General features: G+C 36.2%; 1 long non-coding RNA gene across 1 annotated transcript; it reads right to left on the bottom strand.

Moving 5' to 3' along the window:
- Positions 1 to 7,616: 7,616 nt before the first annotated feature.
- Positions 7,617 to 11,437, bottom strand: LOC145951693 (uncharacterized). Its single transcript, XR_014429589.1, has 2 exons — positions 10,809 to 11,437; positions 7,617 to 8,142 (listed from the first exon to the last, which is right to left on the bottom strand). It is a non-coding gene; the product is annotated as an uncharacterized LOC145951693 (long non-coding RNA).
- Positions 11,438 to 13,133: the final 1,696 nt, after the last annotated feature.

The following is a 13,133-nucleotide window of genomic DNA, read 5'->3' as shown; positions in this document are numbered from 1 at the left end:
GATTGTGATGTTGTTAATAGCCCTACAATCACAACACATTCTCCATTTTCCATCTTTCTTGGGTACTAACAACACAGGCACAACACAGGGACTCAAACTCTTTTGCACCCACCCTTTGTCCAACAATTCTTGAACTTGGTTCTTTATTTCCTTGGTTTCTTGTGGATTTTCCTATAGGCAGGTCTATTGGGTAGACTTGCCCTAGGCACAAAATCAATTTGATGTTCTATACCCCTAAAAGGTGGGAGGCCCATTGTACCCTCACTAGGGAATACATCATCAAATTCTTTTAATAGTTGAGAAACTCCAAGTGGTAGAGAACTAGGTTCAAGATTTAAATTATGACAACTAAGCATACCTCTACAAAGAAGAATATAAGAAGGCTTTTCAACAACTAAAGTTTGTTTCAAAATTTCTTCTTGTTGAATTCCTTCTAATGGAAGAGGTTTCTCTTCCTTCTTCTTCCTTGAAGATTTATGCTTCTTTTTTTTTCAACTTTTTTTTTCTTCTTCTCTTTTCAATTTCATTTGTACTTGGTCCTCTATCACTTGTGATGGAGACAAAGGATGAAGTACAAACTTTTTTCTTTGTGAGTGAAAGTGATTTCATTGGTAAGGCCATTATGCATGGTTTTCTTATCAAATTGACATGGCCTTCCCAAGAAAATATGACAAACTTCCATGGGAACTATGCCACATACCACATGATCTTCATAGTTTCCAATGGAAAACTTGACTTTCACTTGTTTTTCTACAATGATATCCCCATATTCATTTAGCCAATGAAGTTGATATGGTTTTGGATGGGGAATTGGAGTGAGGTCTAGCTTCTCAACCAACCTTGTGCTACAACAATTGCAACATGAACCACTATCCACAATAAGAGAACAAGCTTTATCAGAAATTTTAAACCTTGTGTGAAAAATATTCTCTCTTTGTGAAATGTGAGATTCATTAGGTTGACTTCCTAGAAGCCTTCTAATCATCAACAATTGACCATCATAAGGATAAGCTCTTTCAACTTGATGGTCTTCCTCACTAGTCTCACTGTCACTTTAAGTGGTAGAACTAGATTCATCATGGCTACTATAAATGTGTTGTCCTCTTAAAATCATGACTTTTTTATTTGGACATTGAGAAGCTATGTGGCCTCTCCTAAGACATTTAAAGCACTTGATTTCACTAGATTTACTACTAGAAGTGATAACATTTTTATTTTTTTCTTTTTCTTTTTCTTTTTCTTGACCTTTGCTAAAGTTTTTAGAAGAGTCATATTTAGAAAGTTGACCCTCCCTCTTGTAGTCCTTCTTGACATAAGAGTTAGATTGAGTTTTATCTTTCTTAAAAGAACTTTTTCTCAAATGTTGTTGTTCCACCCTTATACAAAGTTGGACCAAATCATCAAGGTCCCTATAAGGGAGTAACTCAACTCTATCTCTTATGTCAAAATTAAGTCCACTTAAAAACCTAGCAATGGTCAATCTTTCCTCTTCCCTTATTCCAGCCCTCATTAGGTATAACTCCATTTTTTGTCTATACTCCTCCACACTTAAATTCTTTTGGAGTCTTTGGAGCTTATCCAAAAGCTCCCTACTATAATAAGAAGGTATATGCCTTCTTCTTATAGCACTCCTCAAATCATTCCAATAGGCTATAGGAGGGTCATTATGAAGTCCCCTTTCTCTTACCAAGGTTGTCCACCAATACATAGCTTGTCCTTGGAAAGCTAAGGTGGCCAAGGGAACTTTTCTTTCCTCACCTATTTGATGACAAGTGAAGATTTGCTCCACTTTCATTTCCCAGTCCAAGTAGGCATCTACATCCTTTTTTCCATGAAAATGAGGGAGATCAACTCGTGATTCCCTAACTTTTGGTTCCTTAATGACTCTTCTAGGTGTAGTTTGGTAGTATTCATCCACATGCAAACTACCTACATCCTCTTGGCTTGTGGGGCCATTGGAACTCTTATAACTTTTTTTCTTTTTAAGTTTTTCCAAAAGTTTTGCTTCTTGTTGCTTAATTTTGTGTATTTCCTCCTCAAGAGCAACAAGTTGTACTTCTCTTTCAATCTTTTCTTTTTCTTTTTGAAGTACTTCTTGTTGTCTCCATAGTTTTAGTGCTTCAACCTCCTTAACAATTTGAGAAAAACTTTTAGGAGATTCCATTTCACTATCTCTTTGAGAAGGATTACTCGTGATTAAGTAAAAAGAGTTTTATATGCTATGCAAAAAAAAAACAATATTTTTGGTCTTTTCTAGGAACAAGATTAACACTTGAAAGTCTAAGTGTACAAATTGCACTATCAAGGGAGGTGAGCTACTAAGAGCCACTTAATAACCAAGCCTTTTCAAGTGGAACTCACTAAACTTCCTTGTGGTATTCTCAATTCCACAAATTGTTTTCACAAACTTTTGATGTTGGATTATTTTCACAATTATTTTTGATGATAACTAGACGTGAGCAAATTAACTTCTACACATGCTAGTTGAATTGATAAAGCAAAGTAAACAACCTAAGAACAAACAATTCAAAGACAATATTAAGCAACTAGTCGGATTTTCCCTAAGTGGACGCTTGAAACATATGAAATTTCCAAGCCACTTCCACTAGTACTACACGTGAGTGACTATATGATGAGGTTCCACTTGTGAATCCTCAAGAACACCTTCAATGCTTCTCGGTTCCTTGGAAAGATAGCAAGGAATGGAAGCTCCAAGAAGCACCAATGTGACCTATGCTTACTCAAGCTAAATCCGGAAGAAGAAGGAGTTAACCTAGCTCTACAAAGAGAGGAGCTCAAGAAGGGTAGAGTTAGGTTAGAGTGACTTTCGGAGAGGGAGAGTTCAATAAGAAGAAATCTCATGCATATATCCAAAAGTGTGTACAAGTCTCGGCCACTTTGAATTTATAGAAAATAATTAGGTTAAAGGGACCATGGGTTAGCCTAAGGTTAAGTGAAACCATGGTATGGTTTACTTAACCTTAGGCGCCCAAAATTTGAATTCAAAATTCAAATTTTGGAGCCAAACCCGGAACCACACCATGTGCACCTCATTTGGAATGTAATTAAGCTTCCATTTGAGTTGCATTTCGGTCACACCATGTGCATGTGTTGCACATGGCCGAAATGCATACCAAATGTAAAGCTAATTACATTCTAATGCAAATACACATGCAACCTAAAATAAACCCTAAATTCAAATGACCATTAAATGGTAATCCTAATCTAAATGGCCGGAAATAGAAGGCCTAAAAGAAATACAAGACCCTAAGGCCCAATCCTACACTACTCCTACTCTAGTTGGGCTTGAGTCAAAGCTCAACTAAACAATGTGATGGGCTTTCCTTGAGCTTGGGCCCACTCCTCTTGGATCCTCTTTGCCATAGCCCTAGTAGTTGGGCCCTTGGCCCATGGGCCTCCTCCATCACTATAAGGGATTAGATATACTTGACCAGCTTCTTAATACTCCCTCCAAGCTTTACAAATTAATTGATCTTTAAAGAAAAATTGCAAGAATTTAAACTAATCCTAAAACAAAGTTGTGACGGCTTTAGTCACTTTAGTGACGGATTTGTTTGTCCAAATTTTCCAGCACTTGTTTAAGTGCTTTAATCCGCCACTAATCCTGCTCCTTGATGCTCATTGAACCTGCACAAATAACACCAACAATAGATGATCTTAGGTTGCTCCCAAGGTGGATGGAAGGATCACTCTTGTGATGGTAAGTTTACGATCGAGTTTTTCGGTCACCAAATTAGGTCAAAGTTTTAAGTCCTTTTGTTTCAAACTCCTTTCCTACTATTGTTGAGTCAATGTTTGGTTCTTAAGCTAGGATTTGAGGCCACTTCCAGCATATAATTTTAATCAAAGAAAACTTAGACAAGCAACAAAAGCACAATTTAGAAAGCTTATACCAAAAATTGAAGAATCGAGTGTTTAAGACAAGACTCAAAGAAAGTCAAGGATTAAAGCTGAAAATTAAGACTCCAAAGAAGGCTAGCACTCAAAGAGAAGTTCCTAGATAGGCACTAGAATTGATTAACAAAACTAAAAAGAAATGAAGACAATCATCAAACAAATTTAGGTCAAAGCTAGTAGATCTTTTCAAACTTTTGGTTTTCAATTCTCGGCTTTTCCATTTTGTGTTTTATTTTTTTTTTAACCTTTTAATCTTTCTAGATTTTAAATGTTTTTCCAGAGAAAGTGAATTGCCTTTTACACCAAAATTCCTCAAAATGATTGAATACAATTGGATCTACTAGAATTGAACCATTTTCAAGCAACAACTCAAATTCTAGTGCACTAGTTTTAGTGAAAATTTTTTGATCCTTTTGCACTTTGTTTTTTTTTTTTTTTTTTTAACTATCACTACTAGAAAAATTAAAATTAGAGAGGGAACAAATCCGTCACTAATCTTTATAAAATACTTCACAAATAAATTAGTGACGAAATTTGTGACGGAACTGATTCCGTCACAAAAATTGGCGTCACAAAATATTTAGTGACGGATAATTTTCTCCGTCACAATTAGTGACGGAATTAAGGCATCACAAACAAAATAATTTCCGTCACTAATTTGTAACAATAAATGTTTAGAAATTAATAAAAATCCGTCGCAATTTGTGACGCCTCTAACTCCGTCGCAATTTGTGAGGGACTAAGTCCTTCGCAATTTGTGAGGGACTAAATCCCTCGCAATTTGAGAGGGACTAAATCCCTCGCAATTTGAGAAGGATTGAGAGGTATGTGAGTCCGTCACAAATTGTGATGAGTATAAATCCCTCACAAATTGTGATGAATAGAGTCCATCACAAACTGTGATGACTAGTATCCGTCACAAACTGTGATGACTGTATTTAACTAGAATCCGTCACAATTTGCGATGAAAGAAATCTGTCACAAACTGTGATGCCCAAAATTGACTAGAATCCGTCACAATTTGCGACGCCAGAATTCCTTCACAAACTGTGATGACCAGAATTGACTAGAATCCGTCACAGTTTGTGATGGATAAAATCTGTCACTAACTATGATGACCAAAATCCGTCACAAACTGGGATGAATCCCTCACAAACTGGGTGTATGTGATGACTAAATTTGCGATGAATAACTGCAAAATCTGTCACAAACTGTTGTGCTGAATGAAATCCATCAGTGATAAATAAAATCTGTCACAAATTGTAAATTATTTTTTCATAAATTTGTAAAGAATATATTTTTCTCCTGTAATTGTGATTAACAAATAATTTATTAATTAATCAAAAAAGTTGAATTTATTATCTATTTGTTTAAAAAATTAACAAAATAAATAATTAAGAAAAATTTCTCAATTCTATAAAAGCATGTAACTAAACACGAATATAAGAAAGTCAAGCATACCATAGATACAAATAACACCAAATATAACAAAGTTTATGACTTTAGTTGATCCCTATTGTATGATAAGTACTATAGTAAAACTTAAACATAACAAATTATAAGTTTAAAGCATAGTAAACATAATAGTAAAAGATAATGCATCCCTAAACATCTATATCATGATCATCATCTAACTCATTATCATCAGATTGTACAGTGTCAGCATTATGTGTATGAGGAGGTTGGGGAGGACGAGAAGATTGAGAAAACATCTCCATAAATTGCTTCAACTGCTCACGAACCAACCGAGTATCTTCTTGTGAAGCACGAAGCAAATCTGCATGGCTTTGCAATTGTTCTTTCAATGATTTGTTTTCTTCAGACAAATTTGAAACAAGATTTTTCATTTGTTCATACTCAGGAGTTGAGATACCCTCTAAGAATGTAGAAGAAGAAGGTTTATACTTCCCAGCCTCTGAACCTAAACCAAATATTCTTCCTTTATCGTCACACCACCAACAACATCATAGAAAATACTATTTTCAGATTGCACACTAGAGGCATCATGATCTCCCGATAACTGTTATGACTCTCTTTCAGATAACCATCTTTGATACTCATTCTATAAAAAGAAAAGTAAGAAACAAAAGTATATAAACGTTAATGACAATAGAAGATCTCATGAATGTCATGAATGATGCAAAGAATCATGCAAGAAGAACACACAAAAATACTTAGTAAAAAGTCTAAGATGTAACTTATGAGCAACACATCACTAGATAAGTATGAATTCCAATGAAATTAGTAACTTGTAAACCTAGATGCAACACCACATACACATGAATCTCATTGAATTTAGCAATTAGTAAACTAAGATGTAGAGATGGTAGCACTTCACATTACATGAAACTAAAATTGAGCACAACCAATAAGGTGAAATGATTCTATGTTCACATAATTCAGTAAAAAATTCAAATCATATAAAAAAATTACATACTATAAATGGTATAGCTTGCAATTTTGAGACCATTAATTGTAACTTATCTTAATATGTCAATATTGACTCCCTCCTATGTTACTTATAAACATGAATGCACAGTATAACTTCATCAACACATTACACCTGAAAGTAAAACTTAATAAATTCTAGGAACAATATATATAAATTATTGCAAGTATATATAAATAGACGAGGCAGACGAGAGGCAAGTAGTATAAAACAACAATGAACCATATTAATATCAACCAGCTATTAGAAAATAGCAATTAAGAAATAAGATATTTTGGTCTATGATCATGGTCTTTTCACTAACTCTCGTGAAAAAAATTAGCTTGATTTGATAACCTTGATTCATGTACATACAACACACACGCTAACAGGGGCAATAAACTAAAATAAAATTGTATCATATATAATTACAACAACATAAGACTGTTCTCACTCAATTTAGTTCTATAAGCTTAAAAATATTTTTGTTTATATAATATGATGGAATGGTTAACTCAACATATTGACAAGTTTTAAAAAAAAAATTTAAGTGAGATTTTTAAAAAAATTAATAATAATGTGTTTTGATAAAAAAAAACAAATATTTTAGAGAAGTGTTTTGAAAAAATATTTATATTTATATATATATATATATTTTTTAAAGAAAGATAGATCTTTTAAAGTGAATTCTTAAAAATATAAAAAAAAATAATTTTTGAATTATAGATCTTGAAAAAAAATATATACTATACTAAATAGTGTACACTTTGAAAGAGAAACTCAATCTGTTTATGGCATGATTGACTAATTTGCCTTTGAGAAAGCCAATGTGGTTGCTATTAAGTTATTTTCCCTGCGATTCATGTTGATCAAGTAAATTATAAGGAGATAAAAAAACACAAGCTCTCTATGCAGCTTCAGCCATAAAATTCTGCACCACATATTCGTATTATTTCTTCAATACCAAGCTAACTAATCATGTGAAGAGCATGCTTGGTTTAACTCATTTTGAAGAAATGATTGCTTATTTATATTAGCTTTCTAAGAGAAGTATTAAGGGTCTATTTATCTAAATTTAAGCATCACCAGACATGCATTAAATCCGTTCAAACATTGCCAAAATACATCCAGCAAGATTAACATCCACTATCACATTTAATGTGATGATGAAAGAAGGCAAGAGCCACTGGAATTAAAAAGAAATGTGGCCAATACTTTTTGGTCAGTCCTAAATACCTTATAATCTGGTCACAAACAACATATGAAAGGCTTTTCAGAGGTAAAACACAAAGAAGTTAGTATTTTCATCAACAAAGCAGTACATGGAATAAAACTGAATCATTAAAATAGTGTGCTACAAAATTTTCAGAGGTAAAACACAAAGAAGTTAGTATTTCCAATTTCTGTGAGGATTTCTTTTTTCAAGCAGTTGTTCAATTTCTATGATTGCATAAACATTTCAACAGTTCTATTTCATTCCTAGCACTAGAAATGCAAAACACAGAGGAATTAAGATATAGTCATTAAACACTTCCAAATAAAACTGAATTTAATTTTTTCAACAGTGGAATGAATTTGTTGTAAAGGAGTTCCAAGCTGGTTTGATTTCCAAACAGGGTCCTTGCACCACTTGATTTTTTCTTGGTAGTTCAAATAAGGATTAAAGCTAGGCATTTGACTTCTGGATCAATATGGAAAAGGTTTGCCACATTAGGATTCACAATTTGATAAAAACTAACATCATCCTCAAGTGTTGATGCGACAGCAAGCTCCTTACTCTTATAACCCTGCACATCCTGCATCACAGGATATATAAACAAACCACAACAATTCTACTGAAGCTAAGATATGCAACAAGAATGTGATGTCCCCTATCGTTAGAGAATGCAGAATTCAGCTGTCAAATTGGAGAGTATATATCCTTTACTACCAGCAACGATTTCATTAGACACAAAAGATAGCACAAAATATAGAAATTGCTAAGTTACACAATTAAACAAAGAAGAAATGAGTCCAGCTGAATTTACAGGGGATAAAACAACATTAAGATTGATGTATCATTTATGCATCAAAACAAGACTAGTCCAAAATGGATAACAATGAAGATCCAAGATGGTGCACACAACAGCTTTAGAAGTTGTAACTAAAATTTCCTCAGACAAAGAAGTTCAAAATGGATGCATAAAAGCAACTTTTTAAAAATCTACTTAAATAATGATACACAAAAGTCTAACCTCCCCCAACCACTTTCCCAAAATTATCATTTCCCCTGTTGAATAGTGAAAATTCACTATCTATCTAATCCAAAATTTAGACATCAAAGAATTACGTGCAGAAACACGGCAGGAATGTACCTATGAATGATGCAAGTCATTTTACTTCTATCTAAAGTGGCAAAATGATTCTAGATCAGCAGAGGAAACAAAGGTGTCTAAGTCACAGGGGTTGTACCTTTAACAATACATGAAAGGTTACAATGTCATAAATATGCGAGAATGATTCAATACCTTGCAAGAAATATTTTAGTGGCCAAATGGTTCTCTTTTGTATATTTAAGAATTTAAATAAAGTTGTCAACATCAACTGCATCATTTTTCCATTCATTAGGATTTTGGAGGATAATAAGGAAGAAGGAAATCTAATTGGCTGAACTATGTCATAAAGGTCTTGCCACATGATCCAATTGTTGTCAACCCCTAGTAATGTTTTAAAAACCAGACCGAACCAGTGGGTTGAACCTGTCAAACTGTGAACCATGTCTCCACTTCAAACATATCCGGTTCAACTAGAAATCTAATTGGCTAAACTATGTCATAGAGGTCTTGCCAGTCAACCTTTTCAACCTTTGCTTTAGTTTTCAAAACATCACCTAGAAGATTGTTACCGATAAAATTTGTTTTCTAGTTGATAGTGTTTTTTTTTTCTAAATTAAAACCTGCAGTTTACAATCATTTACTCATTGTTCATTGTGGAGAATTCTAAAAGCTGAAATCAATAGAAGTATGCTTGTTCAAATCATGCTATCCACTAGTTGGCTTCTACTGGTTAAATTCATGCAGCTGCAAAATGTTATTGAATTTACATGATGCTTTTTAATTTATGCTTTCAAGTAGCCTGGCTATGTGATTTAATTTACTCTATTGTTTTATCTCACAACATTCCACTGACAGTGGAGTGGTCAGTTAAGCTGCCTCATGACTATTTACTTGCTGGCTGCCATGATGGAATGGTATAATTCCCTAAAGGTTCAATTATTTGTATTTTACCTTCTCTAAGTTCATGTTTACCTTGCTTTTTAACAAATAGGAAAAGGGAGAAAACATTCAATTTTTTTTCCATAATAGCATTGTTGTTTTAAAATATCAGCATATTGTTGTCTGAAACCCTTTTTTCACAATATATATCACTTTTAATATAATTTGCTTTATATTTATATAGGTGGCTTTGTGGAAATTTTGTACAAATTCTTCATCAAAATGCCAGGGTAATAATTTTGTTACTTTATGTGTGTCTCATGTTTACCTATTTGGTTGTTAGAGCAGGTAGCTATATTGAAAAATAAGTTTATGTTTTATTGTTTATTTACTAAATTTGCAATCTACAGATTCAAAGCCCGTGCTTTGTTTTGGTGCGGATACAGTTCCTATTAGAACTGTTGCCTGGGCTCCACTTGAAGGGTTAGTAAAAATAAAATTTTGTAAAAGTATATTAATATATAAATTTTCTTAGTGCCTAATACCCTCAAAACTTGATGACACTTGAGGAAGACAAAAGAAAACCATCACAGTATCACAATCTGCGCCTTCAATATTTTTATGAGAATTAACACAGCACTAAGAAAGTTTATGGCACTTAAACGCCCCACTTAACTAACACTCACTCACTTAGTCTATAATTAATTAATCGAGTAAACAAATTAATTACTACACTAACTAATCAGTCTAATTAATTAGTCTAACTAAACTTATTTCATTATACTAACTTATATAGTCTAATTCTAATCCTCAAAAACTAATTTACTCTAATTTTTAATTATTTATCTAATACAAAACTAACGAAGAAATTAATCAAAAATTAGTTTCTTTATTATATGGCTTTTATCAAACAATTAACAACCATAATAAAAAATAAAAATAAAAAAACTAATCAAACCAAATGTTTCTGGAACATTTCCACACCCACCTCTACACGCACCTAACATGGATGGCGAAAACAAAGCACAACATATTCACTCCATAAACACGTTCATCCCAATAACAGCACAGGAATGCAATCAAACAAAAATGAAAAGAAAATGTGAAAATGCAAAAAATAGGAGTAACACGAGCAAGAAAGTAAAAACAAAGAAGGCAAATTTGGGAATAGAAAGAGAATAGAGAATAGAAAATAGAGAATGGAGTAGAAAAACATTGAGTGAGGAAGAGAATAGAGAGACATTTGGGAATGGAATTGAAACCCTAACCTTAAGAGGGGCGGCGGACTCCTAATTTTTTCGGGAGACAGAGCGAAAATTATTTGCAAGGGGCGGGACGGGTTTGGGACTCATAAAGGAAGGATTTTATTTTATTATTTATTTTCAAATTTTTTTAAAAATTTTTTACATTAAATTATTAATTATAGTCATTTTTTAACTAAGTTATTTAAGTTTAGTTTTTACAATCATTTTTTTTTATTATTTTTATACTCAATTTAAATTTATTCCTCCCAAAATCGCTGGGTCAGAGGCCCAATTGGTTGCCCGGAACGGGCCGTTTCAAAAGTGAAACGGGCCGTTCTGGAATAAGAAAAATGCCCAAAATTGTTTCTCATAATTTGTTAGATATGACTCAATGAAGGGTTTCAAGATTTCATGTTTTCTTACTTCTTTTCCTTCATTTAGAAGCAATTAAAGTTAAAAAAAATAATTAATGTACTATCTGTACTGCGTAACCGAGCTCCGAGCTCGGTACCATAACGTAAGCCGACCTCGGACACGCACCACGCGACATCAGCTCGGTATTTAAGTGAATCATAACTGATTCCCGAGGATCTCGCCCCAGACGATATCCCTTATCTGATCACATTATATCTTATCACAGGCCCAAGGCCCAAGACAACCCTAATTCACACTAAGGTACGTGCATTACTTATACGAGACTAGTATTCACACAAACACTAACTTTAGCATCGAAGTCTCTTTTGCAGGTACCACCCCCATGTTGGAGCATCAGCGTACCAGTGAAGGAGGCTCACCGATCTTACCTGGCGGATCAGCTCTACAGCAGATTTCCGGTAAGAACATTTGGCGCCCACCGTGGGGCCGATCAAGACAGCTCTCATCGGCCACCTGTATGGTTTTCACCAGAAGCCATAGCAGACGAGTAACAGACGACGCTGAACACTCAATCACCATGGACAGCGACGCTGCAACCTTGAGAAGACTGATCGACCAAGTCGAACAGATGCGACAGCAGCATAACACTGACCTGCGCAACATGCGCGCCACGCACGAAGCCGACCTAGCGGCAATACGGACAGCCAATGAAGCAGACCTCGCAGCGTTACGTGAAGAAAACGAGCGCATTCGCGCCCAACTCCCTCGACACCCCTCTGATCGCCCTCCTCATGGGAGCAACATCCATGAAGACGAGGCACACTCGGCCTCTCAATCCCGGACTGCGACTAGGGCACCGACTTCACAACTCGCCACACACTGATCTCATGCATCGACGCACAAGCCGGGCCCAGACGTCAGCAGAGCATCCACACGTGCCACAGAAGGCCACGAAACCTTCCACCGACATCCTTTTGTGGACGGCATCATGGAGACCCCATTCCCCGTGGATGGAAGCCTCTCCATCTCGACCGCTATGACGACACGACAGACCCTGATGAGCACATTGACCTGTACACGACCCAGGTAAACCTCTACACTAATAGTGATGCTATCCTGTGTAGGGTTTTTCCTACCTCGCTCAAAGGAGCCACACTCCACTGGTACACCCAGTTACCCGCCGAATCCATCGACAGCTTTAGCACCTTAATCCGGCGGTTCACGGCACAATACGCCACCAGCCGACCTCACCACACAACCTCCACTACTTTGGCCAACCTCAGGCAGAATGATGACGAACCTCTGCGAACCTTCATGGAGCGCTTCTCCAACATCTCGGTGAGGATCCGGAACTTAAACCCCGAAGTCGCCCTGCACTCCATGCTCATGGCCCTCAAAGTTGGCCCCTTTGTCGACAGTCTCTACCGAGACCCCCCCCCCCCCCCCGCGACATGGACGAGCTCCGCGCCCGCGCGGCAGGATACATCCAGATGGAGGAGCACTCCGCCTTCCGCAACCAGGTTCATGGGAAAGCTCTAGCAAAGTCGGAACAAGGGCATAAGGACAAAATCAAAGTCAACAACGACAGCCAATTCAAGAAGTCGACTAAGGCAAACAGAGGGGGGAGATATGACTTCTACACTCCCCTGAACGCACCTAGGGTACACATCCTAGAGGAAGCCAGCAACAACAATCTGCTCGCCCTCCCACCGCCGGGTCACACTCCCAACAACGCCGACAAGTCTAAGCACTGTCGGTACCACAGGAACCATGGTCACACCACGGAAGAGTGTCGCACACTCCGGGATCGCATCGAGGAGCTCATTCAAGCGGGCCACCTCGGCCAGTACATCCAGCGACAACAGGGTAATAGAGGCGGCTATGGAGGTCGAGGACGCGGCAGAGGTCGAGGTTCAGGAGCTCGCACTGAATCACACCCGGGCTCCCGGCAAAATGCTGGCGGCGCGGTACAAG

Source organism: Cajanus cajan, chromosome 9, assembly GCF_000230855.2.
Source record: "Cajanus cajan strain Asha chromosome 9, NIPB_CcT2T_4, whole genome shotgun sequence".
Taxonomy (NCBI): domain Eukaryota; kingdom Viridiplantae; phylum Streptophyta; class Magnoliopsida; order Fabales; family Fabaceae; genus Cajanus; species Cajanus cajan.
This window is presented reverse-complemented; position numbering and strand designations above follow the sequence as displayed.